The 13,230-nt window shown below is 44.2% G+C and overlaps 1 protein-coding gene across 2 annotated transcripts in view; it reads left to right on the plus strand.

Moving 5' to 3' along the window:
* klf8 (Kruppel like factor 8) overlaps positions 1-13,230 on the plus strand; it is a 105,430-nt gene that overhangs the window by 36,062 nt on the left and 56,138 nt on the right. The gene's annotated exons all lie outside the window — the stretch shown is intronic.

The raw sequence follows: 13,230 nt of genomic DNA on the forward strand, positions 1-13,230 counted from the left end.
AAAGTGTGGTTTGTGGGCCGTTTGCGGCCCTCCAGGTGGTGTTGTGTTGTCAGAATGGTGGAATTTTGTCTCGTCGGATTAGGATGTTTTGGAAAATTTGCTAATATTTAACATTTTTACTGAAAATAAAGCCGATAAATTCAAATCTTTTCAAAAAGATAAACTATCTTTAAAGAGACAATATGTAGTTTTTTTTTTTTTACCAAAAATCTCTGGAAATATCCATCAAAATGTTGTTGAAAATGAAAATAAATGTTGTCCAGTTGTTGAAAAATATTGGTGGCTTTGTAACATAAAACCATAAAAACGGGGTATAAAATACATGGGAGTGGGTCTAAAGCCTAATTTAAACTTCTCCGTCTGCGTCGGGACGGATTCACGCAACGCCATTATCCATCCTTTCGAGGGCTCTCCGACAGGCTCAACGAGTCGAGCTCTCTTTTCTAAACATCCAAGCTGACAGAGAAGTATAAATTAGTCTCTGGGAGACGCCATGTTTCCTTCTACAGGAGCCCGTGAGGACAAAAACACATTTACTGATTTGTAACAAGTGGTGACAAAACTTTCACCATCATATGTGTTATTATTTTACACTTTTATCTCTTCACTGCGCTAACAACAAGCTAATGCTAGCACAGGCCAACTGATGTTAAATAAGCCACAAATGAAAAATATCCACACTGTTGGACAAGAAAATGTTAAGCTAGTAGCAACAAAGCCAGGCTCATTTAGCTCCCTCAAACTAGCGTAGGCCTCACCGATGTTCACTCTGGTTTTAGCCCTTTGCTTCACCTCCAAAGACATTACGCTTTCTTTTACTTCCAGACTCCTCCATGATACCAACTAAAGGAGCAAAATTCTTCTTCTTGTGCTTTTTATTGATGGTCGGTAAACTGAGAAAGCTAACTTCTGGGGGTGTTTCTCAATGTCAAGGCGCCTGGCCTTGCAAGGCGATGTCTTGCTAGGACAGGCACTTTGCGTACGAGGACGCTGTCCTTCCTTGCTCAAAGAAAAAAGGTTAAATGGAACAGACTTGTTCACGTGACCGCGGCTTCCACGGCTGTCACGTAACATCACGTGACACGGGAGATAACGTTATATTTTATACGTATTAGTTTCAATATAAATATATAAAGAGACTTTTACTTTTTAAATTGTGTATATGTTTATTAAATTAAAAATATAAGTGAGTTCCTATCCGCGAGCCACCGAAGCTGCTACTACTAAGCAACTAACCAACCATAGATAACTTCTTTGGATCTAAAAAATACATTTTTAATTATTTGACTTACTTTTAAACTTGAAAATTGTTCCCGAAGTAGCTACCGGCTTCTGATCCGCCATCCTTTCGAAAATACTGCGGTGTATTGTGGGTAATTTTTGACCAAGGCTAGGCTACAAGACACCTCCCATGTATCCTTGCTCAGCTAGCTTAACGGCTAACAAACGGAGAGCACAGCCTCGGTAGAACATGAACATTGGAACCAATTGGAACACGTCTTGGCGGCTCCTGATGACGTATCTCCTAGGCAACCGGGGTGGGGCCAAGACATCAAGGCAAGGTTCCTTGACATTGAAAAACTCTCCCGGCCTTTATGGTAGCTACCAGCAGAGTAAGCAGCTAACAGCCAAAAAGCAGGTAGAGGGCTCCCCATAGTGTTCAGACTACTTTAGTTTCTGGCTCAAGAATCACTGAAACCAGTTTAAAAGCAATAGCTTAAAGTCTTAAAACTTTGTGTTGCTTTAAAGAGTCTCTGTTTGTTAAAATGTATGAGACCCTTTTTGTCCTGTATCGAGAAAGATTTACTGATTGCGCGTAGGTGGGATTGAGGAGCTCCTCAATCCCACCTACGCACATTCCAAGGAGGAACCAGAGCCAGGGGACTTGGGGATGGACGGTCCAATCTCGGGGGCTGAAGTTGCTGAGGTAGTCAAACAACCTCACAGCGGCGGAGCACCGGGGGCGGTTGAGATTCGTCCTGGGTATCTCAAGGCTATGGATGTTGTAGGGCTGTCATGGTTGACACGTCTCTGCAACATTGCGTGGTCATCGGGGCAGTTCCTGTGGAGTGGCAGACCGGGGTGGTGGTCCCCATATTTAAGAAGGGTGACCTGAAGGTATGTTCCAACTATAGGGGGATCACACTCCTCAGCCTCCCTGGAAAGGTCTACTCCAAGGTACTGGAGAGGAGGGTCTGATTGATAGTTGAATCTCAGATTGAGGAGGAGCAATGTGGTTTTCGTCCTGGCCGTGGAACTGTGGACCAGCTCTATACCCTTGCAAGGGTGATGGAGGGGGCATGGGAGTTTGCCCAACCAATCCACATGTGTTTTGTGGATTTGAAGAAGGCTTATGACCGTGTCCCCAGGGGCAGTATGGGGTGGGTGGCTTTCTGTTAAGGGCCATTCAGTCCCCGTACCAGAGGAGTGTGAGTTTGGTCTGCATAGCCGGTAGTAAGTCGGACTTGTTCCCGGTGAGGGTTGGACTCCGCCAGGGCTGCCCTTTGTCACCGGTTCTGTTCATTACCTTTATGGACAGAATTTCTAGGCGCAGACGTGGTGTGGAGTGTGTCAAGTTTGGTGGCAGGAGAATCTCATCTTTGCTTTTTGCGGATGATGTGGTCCTCCTAGCTTCATCCAGCTCTGACCTTCAGCTCTTGCTGGGTAGTTTCGCGGCCGAGTGTGAAGCGGCTGGGATGAGGATCAGCACCTCCAAATCCGAGACCATGGTTCTCGACCGGAAAAGGGTGGCTTGCCAACTCCGGGTTGGGAGATAGGTCCTACCTCAAGTGGAGGAGTTTAAGTATCTCGAGGTCTTGTTCATGAGTGAGGGTAGGAGGGATCGAGAGATCGACAGGCGGATTGGTTCAGCATCTGCAGTGATGCGGACGCTGAGCCGATCTATCGTGGTGAAGAGGGAGCTGAGCCAGAAAGCCAGGCTCTCGATATACCGGTCGATCTACGTCCCAATCCTCACCTATGGTCATGAGCTTTGGGTAATGACCGAAAGAACGAGATTGCGCATACAAGCGGCCGAAATGAGTTTCCTCCGTAGGGTGGCCGGGCTCAGCCTTAGAGATAGGGTGAGGAGCTTGGACATTCGGAAGGGACTCGGAGTAGAACCGCTGCTCCTCCGGATCAAAAGGAGTCAGTTGAAGTGGTTTGGGCATCTGGTCAGGATGCCTCCTGGACGCCTCCCAGGGGAGGTGTTTTGGGCATGTCCTGCCGGCAGGAGGCCCCTGGGTCGACCCAGGACACGTTGGAGAGGTTACATCTCCAATCTGGTCTGGGAACGCCTTGGAGTCCTGCCGGAGGAGCTGGTGGAGAAGGCTGTGGAGAGGACAGTCCCTAGTTGGGATGCTGCCCCCGCGACCCGGACCTGGATAAGCGGAGGAAGACGACGACGATGACGACGATGATTTGTTTCTATCAAAAACAAAGTTGTTTGTGGTTCTCAGAAAGTTTCAGCTGTGATATTTTGGCCTGCGACTCAGAAAGCACTCTCTTTGGTCCTGTGTAGTTTTTTACACTAGAATAAAGGAAAAACAGTGAGAAGATTGTTTGGACATTCAACTATTTAAGCTGTTAAAATATTTGATCATGAATTGACACGTCTACGAGTTCCTGAACATCATTTTGCAAGTATGTTCAGATTTTTTTTTTATTTTAGGTCTTTGTTCCAGATCTGTGAAAATTATTTAATTTAGCTGGGATGAATCTGATTTTCGAATTCAACTTCATGAAGATTTGCTGATCTGTTCTCACTCTTGTCACACTTCCTTCACTAGCTGTTGTAGCATTGGCAAATTGATGATATTTATTTGTTATGACCAGGAAGATGTAATATTATATATAAATATAAAATATTAACCTGCTAGGTCTTTATTGTAATTATTCAGAAGATTCTAGGTTCTTTGCTTTTTCAGTGATCAACCACACTTTGTGTTACTTCAGAAAAAGAGTCAGGTTTATAAAAGTGAGAATTTATTTTACACACAATTAAAACATGACTAGTTAACTAAGCATTTACTGTGAGTGGATGTAACTAAACGTGATGAAGGAACCTATGTGTGAATGCGATGTCAGTCAGAGCTTCCTTATCAAAGTAAGCTGAGTTCTGGTGAAAAGAATTTGGTTTGCTCTAAGCTATGAAGTTGTTATCATCAGAAGCACATCAGACACAAGCTGTCATGTCTACTTCACCCGTTTCGAGAGACCCTCTTGATGGATCCGAAAGTCGCAGGGGTTGGCTGACCTCTGGCACTGGAGGGCTGTAGAATACCGTGGTACCGACTCGTAAGTCCAGAGATGTCTCGGGTCACAACAGCTGGATGGAACCGTGCATCTGGCGGACTCTTAAGGAGTCTTAACAATATCAGCTTGTTCTGCAGGAACTGATTGCTCATCAGCTTTGCGGGTGCAACAAGGTTTTGACGATTCTCTAGAACTCCCGAACCACTCAGGATGATCCAGTTTTAAGGTTTTGATGTTATGATTTGCACAGCCAATCAGAGGCTGACAGCTTGGGAGATGTTACCAAGACAACTCAGAAACACGCCTTCTTGATACAGGATGTTCTGACTGGGTTAATACTATGTGTTTCAGGGTTTAACTTAACCTTACTTGTTATGTGTGTGTGCAGGTGTGAGAACCTGTCGTCCAAACATGTTGAACACATGGCAGGTTCTAGTAGACACACATAACACTCATTTCCCTTCAATTATTGAGCTTCAGATTAATGAAGCATTTCACTACAATATAATGATTGTAAGTAGCAATAAACAAACATTTATTTAATGATTATCTAGATTATAAGTCATGGAAGAACTTCATATTGATTTAGGAAATCATTCTTGATTTTAGCAACTGATTCGCTGGAGATTTCCTTCTGTGGAGGCAGATGGGACCTTGGGAAAGAAAGTTATTGTTATCTTACAGACCTCAGGCTCTGAGTTCCAGCTGGTATGAAGTCAGCTCATTTAAAGGGAACATATGCAGTGTTGTGTCTCTTTTCTTGGCCAGGTGTTGACTAGATGTTGAAAGTTCAAACTGTACCAAAAACTGTCCACTGCTGGATGTTTCACTGTTTTAATTAGTCTCGAAGTTTTTGGAATAGCATTAAAAGTCCATCCACATTGTTCTCACAGCTTGTGTTGGTATATGAAGCAATTTCTACGACTATAACGTAAACAACCAACAACCAGACACGCGGCGCTGAGTCGCTCCGTCGCTGAGCAAACGGAGACATATTTCAGGAAGCCCAAACTGAAACTAGTTTACTTCAACACTCATTTCTAGTGAATGAATTATCAACCTGTGGCACCTGTTTTTGTCTGTCTCTTGTAAAGATAACATTTAACCGTGTGTGTGTGTGTGTGTGTGTGTGATTCAGCTCAGTGACAAACTGTGATATTATTATTATTTTTATTGTTACTAATAATAATAATAATAATAATATTGGAGGGGAAATTATTTTGCCTAATCTGGTTATCTTTCCTCTTGTCCAAATGCTCAGATTACAGGTAATCCCAGTCAGAATTGAAATGGAGAATCCTAACTATTATTACATTCATGTTTGTTGTTCTTGATGTTTAGTGTGTGTGTGTGTGTGCGTGCGTGTGTGTGTGTGTTTGTGTGTGTGCGTGTGTGTGTGCGTGTGCGTGTGTGTGTGCGTGTGTGTGAGAATCCTGTGGGGGGCATGAACACTGCAGCTCGGCTGACTAGGACAGTCCCCCACCCCCCAACACTCTCTCTCTCTCTCTCTCTCTCTCTCTCTCTCTCTCTCTCTCACGCACGCGCGCGCGCGCGCGCACACACACACACACACACACACACACACACACACACACACACACACACACACACACACACACACACACACACACGCACGCACGCACGCACACACACACAGAGTGGGCTGGAGGGGGTTTGGAGACAGGCAGCAGTGACACGAAGGAGAGCGCTGACCCAGATACTCTCTCTGTCCTACCCTCCGACTCACGCAGTAAAAAAAAATAAGTTTGCAGAGGTTCTGCACACGTTCACGTGATTATTTACTAAAATTTAACTCAGACAGATCATTCTAACATCTGATGATGCCTGGTAATCGTAAAGGGAGTTTTTTTATTTGGCTTTTTTACCATTAGAAATGGCTTGAACAGACTCAGTTTGGAGAAACAATGTTTACATCCTTCAGAACTGATAAGCTGGCGGCTCCACTTGCTAAAAGATGATGGCATTCTCCCAGAGCGTAGTTTATTAAAGGTATAGACATTCATTTAATCAATATATTTGCAGCCCTGGTGCATCATTTTCAGGAACTAGCAGCGAGCCAGTTCAGAGCTGTGCTCGAGACAGGACCTGGAGTCTTATTTCTGGTTATTTGGACACCTCTCCTCTGATTGGCTAACAGCAACACGACTCTACCTTTGACTCTTTTCGCTATGCAACGTTCATCCCTTATGGAGTTCTGCTGTGTGGTGGAGTTGTTAATGCTAACAGTTAGCTTCTACCAGCTGAGACGTTCTGCTGTTTCCTGGATGCTAAACCAACAACAGCCTTCCCCGTCGTGAGCGAAGACGGGTGAGTCCATGAATGTTAAGTGACAGTGTGACGTAGATCTGTCAGGATTTTCTAATCCTTGAGTTTCACCGTCTGTTTTCTGTCAGAAGCTAATGCAGGAGATAGGTGTAGGAGACTATTTTCATGTTCAGCCTGCATGAAACACTCAGAGTGACCGTTTAGAATCAGAAATAATCATTAAAAATGGTTTTTCATTGTTCCCCACCTTAAAAAGAGAACCACCCTGCTTCTGGTTGGAGGTTTATTCTTGTTGAGTGGGAGTTTTCCTTCCCACAGTCGCCTCTCATACTGTGCATGCTTATAGACTGAACTGAAGTGAGGCTTTGATGCAAACTGCTGGTTCCCTTAAGTCGGCCAAATTTGTGCTGTGCCTTAAAGGAACTTTTGAAAGCGTTGTCAAATGAACATAGATGAATTTCAGGTAATTTTGCTAAATTTGCAGCAGGTGCACTGTTGGGCTAGTTCCTGTGTTTGTTGATGTTCTAGCTAGTACTTTTAAATATTGTTTTTGACCACAGTCCTTTTGTTTAAGCTTATTGAGATGCCGCAGATGCACCGACCAAAAGAGGCTGTCTCAGATTCATTTTGCAATGATTTAGGAAAAAAAGTGATTCAGACTCTTATCTTTGGTTTGTCACGACTGCGGGGATTCTGAAATTTAAAACGTTACCTCCGTCAGCCGTAGTAGAGCGGCAAAACCAAAAATATAAGAAGTATGGATCCAACGAGACATTTTCCTGCATCAATCAAGTTGTTCTAAATGAACCTCTTATAAAATCCCGTTGTTTTGGATATTCGTGTCTTTTTTTAATACAAACAGATTAAAGCTTGGACCTGGATGCAGAAAAACTTCTGTCAGAGACTTGCAGCCCGACTCGGCCTCCCATCAGATCCCCGCAGCTCTGCAGCAGCAGACTGGTGGTTCTGACCGAGCGTGAATGTGTGGGATCGCACGAGGGTGAAGCAGAGCGTTCAGTTCACGCTCAGTCAGCCTTCACTGGATAAAAATAGATTTAAATGATGAAATTGGCCTTTTTGAAGCCCAGGGACAGATTCTCTAATGGGTCTCTGCTGAACAAACATTTCTTAAACTAAACTATGCACTTTTAATTGTCTTCCGAGATTTTCTTTGTCAGTAGATTCCTTTCTTAAAATCATAATTGGAAGACATGCATAAAAATGATGCCTAAAACACATGACGTGCACATTTGTGGTTTTAATCCAGTGTTAAACCTTTATGTATTTGTGTATTTCTGCCTTGAGCTCCAGCACATTGCAGCTAAAATAAATGAGGAGTCTCAAACGTTGACCGTATGCCTGCAGAGTGACCCTAAAGCTATCCAGAGGTTGTGGCTTTCTCACGGTTCTTTTCCTCTCATTGCTCTGCTCTCATAAACAGATTTATGCCACAACAGTCTGGCTTTGGATGCAGGGTCTGCTCAGATCAGAGTCACCCCCACCCCCTCATTCTGGTGCGGAGACAGCACTGATCAATAAGGACGTGGACATGGGACCTGTGGGGGCGTCCTGTAGTGTCCGGCACCAGGACGCTGTCTGGATCCGTTAGGATCTGCTTGCAGTGCCTCTTCGGATCTGGCTTGTTTTTAAGGATTCGTAGTCAGGGATGTTTTAAGGACAGGTGAACACTTTTAGGTTCAGTGTGGATCTGGTTTCTCTTGTCAAAACACCAAGTTCACTAGTTCTTTTATTTTCAGTGGTTTCTAATACAAATGAACGATCTCTGCGGGGAAAAAAAGCTCTGGTGTTGCTGTTTCAGGAACTAGAAGTGAGCCAGAGCAGAGAGGAGCAGAAGACTCTTACTTCCTGATATTCAGATATCACTCCTCTGATTGGCTAACAGCAACATGACTCTATTACTGACTCTGTTTGCTCTGCAGCGCTGATGTTTTATCTCCACAAATAACACAAGCTTGGAGGAGCTCTCCTGTGTGGTGGAGTTGCTAATGCTAACGGTTAGCTACTACTAGCTGAGACATTCTCTGCTGTTGATTGGACACTGAAACGACAACAACACAGCTAGGTAATGTCAGCGTTTGTGCAAACTCAAATATCGATTTACCGCAACACCAAACTTCCCATTTGGGATCAATTCCCTCGTCACACAACTTCCTATCAAACATCTTCTGGCCTTACATCCTGCGGATGGAGTATCAGGATTAGTACCTTCATCGGAAACCTGCCATATCCAGGCCCCTAAATGTCTGCTGCCCCCAGTGGAGGAGCCACACGTGAAAATATGCATTTTTATTTATTTGTTGCTGTTTTTCATCTCCAGCTCCACCCAAATTTGTCTCAGACATCCTGACACACGGAAACTAAATGAAGATTGAATCAATGTTACTGGCTTCTCCTAGTTTTATTAAAATTATGTTTTTACTTATAGCTAATAATGTTTGTAGTGTGAAAATGTTCCAAAAAACTCAGATCCTGGTTGAAAAACCTCCACCCCCACCCAACTTCCTGTGTTGCGATCAGAGGCTGACTGGGTCACACCCACCCCACCCTTTTGTAGTCCACCCCCACCTCTGTCCTGGGGGGTGGGGGAGGAGGCATACACACATACAGACATCTTGTCAGTCCTTATTTATACACACAAAATGCACAGAGTCTCCCACTATCACTACTTGTTAGTGCTGCTCTTCACACTCACACCTCCCCCTGCCTCACCCCCTAACCTACCCCCCTGGCATGCTCCTTCCCCTTTCCTGCCATGTTGGAGAGCAGATATGGATCAAGTGGGATTTGCTACAGATTCCCAGTGTTTGCTTGGTCAGTTTGCTGTGGTGATAACGTGTGATCTGGGAGCTGAAGCCCCGATCACTTCCAACCACCCCTTTCCCCCTTCATCCCGAGAAACCAGACAGGCTGAACTAAAACAGTAAAGATATATTGGTAAACCAGATTTAATCCAGGTCTTGCAGAAGCATGCTTTAATTCCACAATACTTCAGAACATTCACACGCTGAGGTCGGAGCGCCGAACCGTTTGCAGATCGTCCTGCTGACATTTCTGTGCTCGTGTTTTTCAGGAACTTTACTGCACCAACGTTTTTATGTAGAATACATTTTTCTGTTGGACTTTTAAAAAATCTTCTCCAAAACCAGGTGGTTTTGCTTATCATGTGGAGTGTAAATGCGTATTAAGTGAGCTTGTTGATACTTTTTACACTGTTTTGCATTTGTTTTGTGATACCACAAGTGCATATTGATATCAACTCTAAAACCAGTTCCTACCGAGTAAAAGTATGCATCATCCTCTGAGTTCTGTAAAAAAAAAAAAAAAAAAAAAAACAGCGGACGAAGTCTGGACCAAATACAGCTGAGATTAAAGTTCATTTGCATGCATCACCTCGTTAAACATTTAGAGTTGATTTAATCTACAGTTAAGGTGAAAATGGAGAAAACACTGACATTTTTTGGGTCCCATGGGGTATTTGGTGTAATTGCACATAAATTAAAATGCTCGTGCACAATTTACTACAGTCACCGTTGACTCTATTTTTTGCAATTTTATCACCAACCTCCTTCAGAGTTGTTGCATTCCTCATTGTGAGGAAGTCGAGAACGCTTGCAAATATTGTTTTCACTGGTGAGATGCTGGCTTTGAAAGTTAAAGAGCAAGTCATCCCCAGATCAACATTTTTTTTGCTGATAAACTAAACAAAAGAGTGTCTAATCATGCTGTAGACACGTGTAGTCAATAATTTGTCACTTTAGTCCATCTTAGTTAAAACTTGAATGTTCTGCCTAAAACTGTCAGTATTGCGCCCTCTTCAGGTAAAGAATCTGCACTACATTTGAATTTAGAAGTACCCTATGACGTTAGCTGGTACCATGTGATGTCACAATGCCGCTGTGAGCCTGTGTGTGTGTTTTTTGTTAGCAACGCCTCTTTGTGGCACATTCTCTGGACAGGAAATGGGAGTGGAGTTGGACTCTGGTAGGAGGGGACTTGCTCTTTAACTATCAGCAGATGTTTTGGAGGGCCATCGTCCGGGCTGCACTGGTGTAGGAAAAAGATTGCAAATTATGCAACGCATGGATGCTGCAGAGGAACATGGATGAGGAGTGAATTTAGTTATGCTGCACTCCTGTCATCCTACTAACACTTCACCTGCTGGTGTTTTACACACCATGGGTGGTACTTTGCATTCTCCCAAATTAAATCTGTGTAGCGGAGGCAAATTGATGATTTTATCTGTTATGACCAGGAAGATGTAATATTCTATATAAATATAAAATATAAACCTGTGAGGTTTTTATTTTAATTATTCAGAAGATTCTAGCATTTAATTCAGAAGATCTAGGTTCTTTGCTTTTTCAGTGATCAACCACACTTCGTGTTACTTCAAGAAAGAGTCAGGTTTATAAAAGTAAGAATTTATTTTGCAAACAATTTAAAACATGACAAATTGTCGTCGTCGTCGTCTTCCTCCGCTTATCCGGGTCCGGGTCGCGGGGGCAGCATCCCAACTAGGGAGCTCCAGACCGTCCTCTCCCCAGCCACCTCCACCAGCTCCTCCGGCAGGATCCCAAGGCGTTCCCGGACCAGATTGGAGATGTAACCTCTCCAACGTGTCCTGGGTCGACCCGGGGGCCTCCTGCCGGCAGGACATGCCCGAAACACCTCCCCAGGGAGGTGTCCAGGAGGCATCCTGACCAGATGCCCAAACCACCTCAACTGACTCCTTTCGACCTGGAGGAGCAGCAGTTCTACTCCGAGCCCCTCCCGAATGTCCGAGCTCCTCACCCTATCTCTAAGGCTGAGCCACCCTACGGAGGAAACTCATTTCAGCCGCTTGTATCCGCGATCTCGTTCTTTCGGTCATTACCCAAAGCTCATGACCATAGGTGAGGATTAGGACGTAGATCGACCGGTAAATCGAGAGCCTGGCTTTCTGGCTCAGCTCCCTCTTCACCACGATAGATCGGCTCAGCGTCCGCATCACTGCAGACGCCAAACCAATCCGCCTGTCGACCTCCCGATCCCTCCTACCCTCACTCATGAACAAGACCTCGAGATACTTAAACTCCTCCACTTGAGGTAGGACCTCTCTCCCAACCCGGAGTTGGAAAGCCACCCTTTTCCGGTCGAGAATGACATGACAAATTGGTTAACTATTATTTACTGTGAGTGGATGGAGCTAAAGGTGATGTCTGAAACCTATGTGTGGATGCGATGTGGGTCAGAACTTCCGTATCTCAGAGAGCTGAGTTCTGGATGTAAAAGAGTTAGGTCTGCGTTAAGCTATGAGGTTGATTGCTATCAAAACCCACATCCGACGCCATCTGTGTGTCTACATTACCCGTATTCAGAGACCCTCTTGGTGGATCCGAAAGTCAGAGAGGTGGGATGACCGCCAGCACCGGAGGGCTGTAGAATACCGTGGTTCTGATCCTTTCAGTCTAGAGATGTCTCGGGTCACGACAGATGGATGGAGCTGAGCGTCTGGGACTCTTAAGGACTCTAACAATATCAGCTTTGTTTCTGCAGGAACTGTTTGCTCATCAGCTTTGCAGGTGCAACAAGGTTTTGATGACGTGTCAAAATCTTTGATGGTTAAAGAGGTTTTGCTACAGGTGGCCGGTCTGAGCGACTCTCTAGAACTGTCAAACCACTCAGGATGATCCAGTTTTAAGGTTTTGATGTTATGACTTGCACAGCCAATCAGAGGCTGACAGCTTGGGAGATGCTACCAAGACAACTCAGAAACACGCCTTCTTGATACAGGATGTTCTGACTGGTTAATACTATGTGTGCCAGGGTTTAACTTAGCTGTACTTGTTGTTGTGTGAGTGCAGGTGTGAGAACCTGTCGTGCAAACATGGTGAACACATGGCAGTCTTAGTAGACACACATAACATAACATCCATTCAGTGAGCACAGATTAATGAAGCATTTCATTATACTATAATTATTATAAGTAGTAATAAACAAATGTTTATTTAATGATTATCTAGATTATAAGTCATAGAAGGAGTTCATATTGATTTATTGAATCATTCTTGTATTTAGCAACTGATTCGCTGGAGTTCTTCCTTCTGTGGAGGCAGCCAGATGGGACCTTGGGGGAAAGAAAGTTATTGTTTATCCTTCAGACTTGCAGAGTCTGAATCCCAGCTGGTGTGAAGGCAGACTCGTTTAAAGGGAACACATGCAATGGTGTGTCTCCTTTCTGACCAGATGTTGAATAGATGGTGAAAGGTCAGGCTGTACCTAAGCTGACCATTGCTGGACGCCACCCCTGTTGTGATACAATCATAACTTTAGACATTGGAAATGCTTTTGTAAAACCTCGCTGAGATGCAAAAACATGTCCAACTCTTTGTTCAGAGCCTCATGTCAAAAACAAAGTAAAACCATCTCTTTTTACATCTTATTTACATTTTTTTACAACCACAAGGGTCTGATTAATGTTCTCCAGTACAATGGCGAGTCCACAAGTCTGACGTTCACAATCCTACACGATAAACCTTTGAAATGTCCTTCAGATGAGTCTCTTTCTTCCATAGTTTTGGAAATGACCTCCGTTAGCATCCTCGTGCTAGCTCCAAAACTTTAATTGACGTCTCACCTGATCCAACAGGTGAAGCGTTGTTACCCCTCCACTTAGTTAAAATGTTCCTG

The sequence above is a fragment of the Nothobranchius furzeri genome, chromosome 10 (assembly GCF_043380555.1).
Source record: "Nothobranchius furzeri strain GRZ-AD chromosome 10, NfurGRZ-RIMD1, whole genome shotgun sequence".
NCBI classification, from domain to species: domain Eukaryota; kingdom Metazoa; phylum Chordata; class Actinopteri; order Cyprinodontiformes; family Nothobranchiidae; genus Nothobranchius; species Nothobranchius furzeri.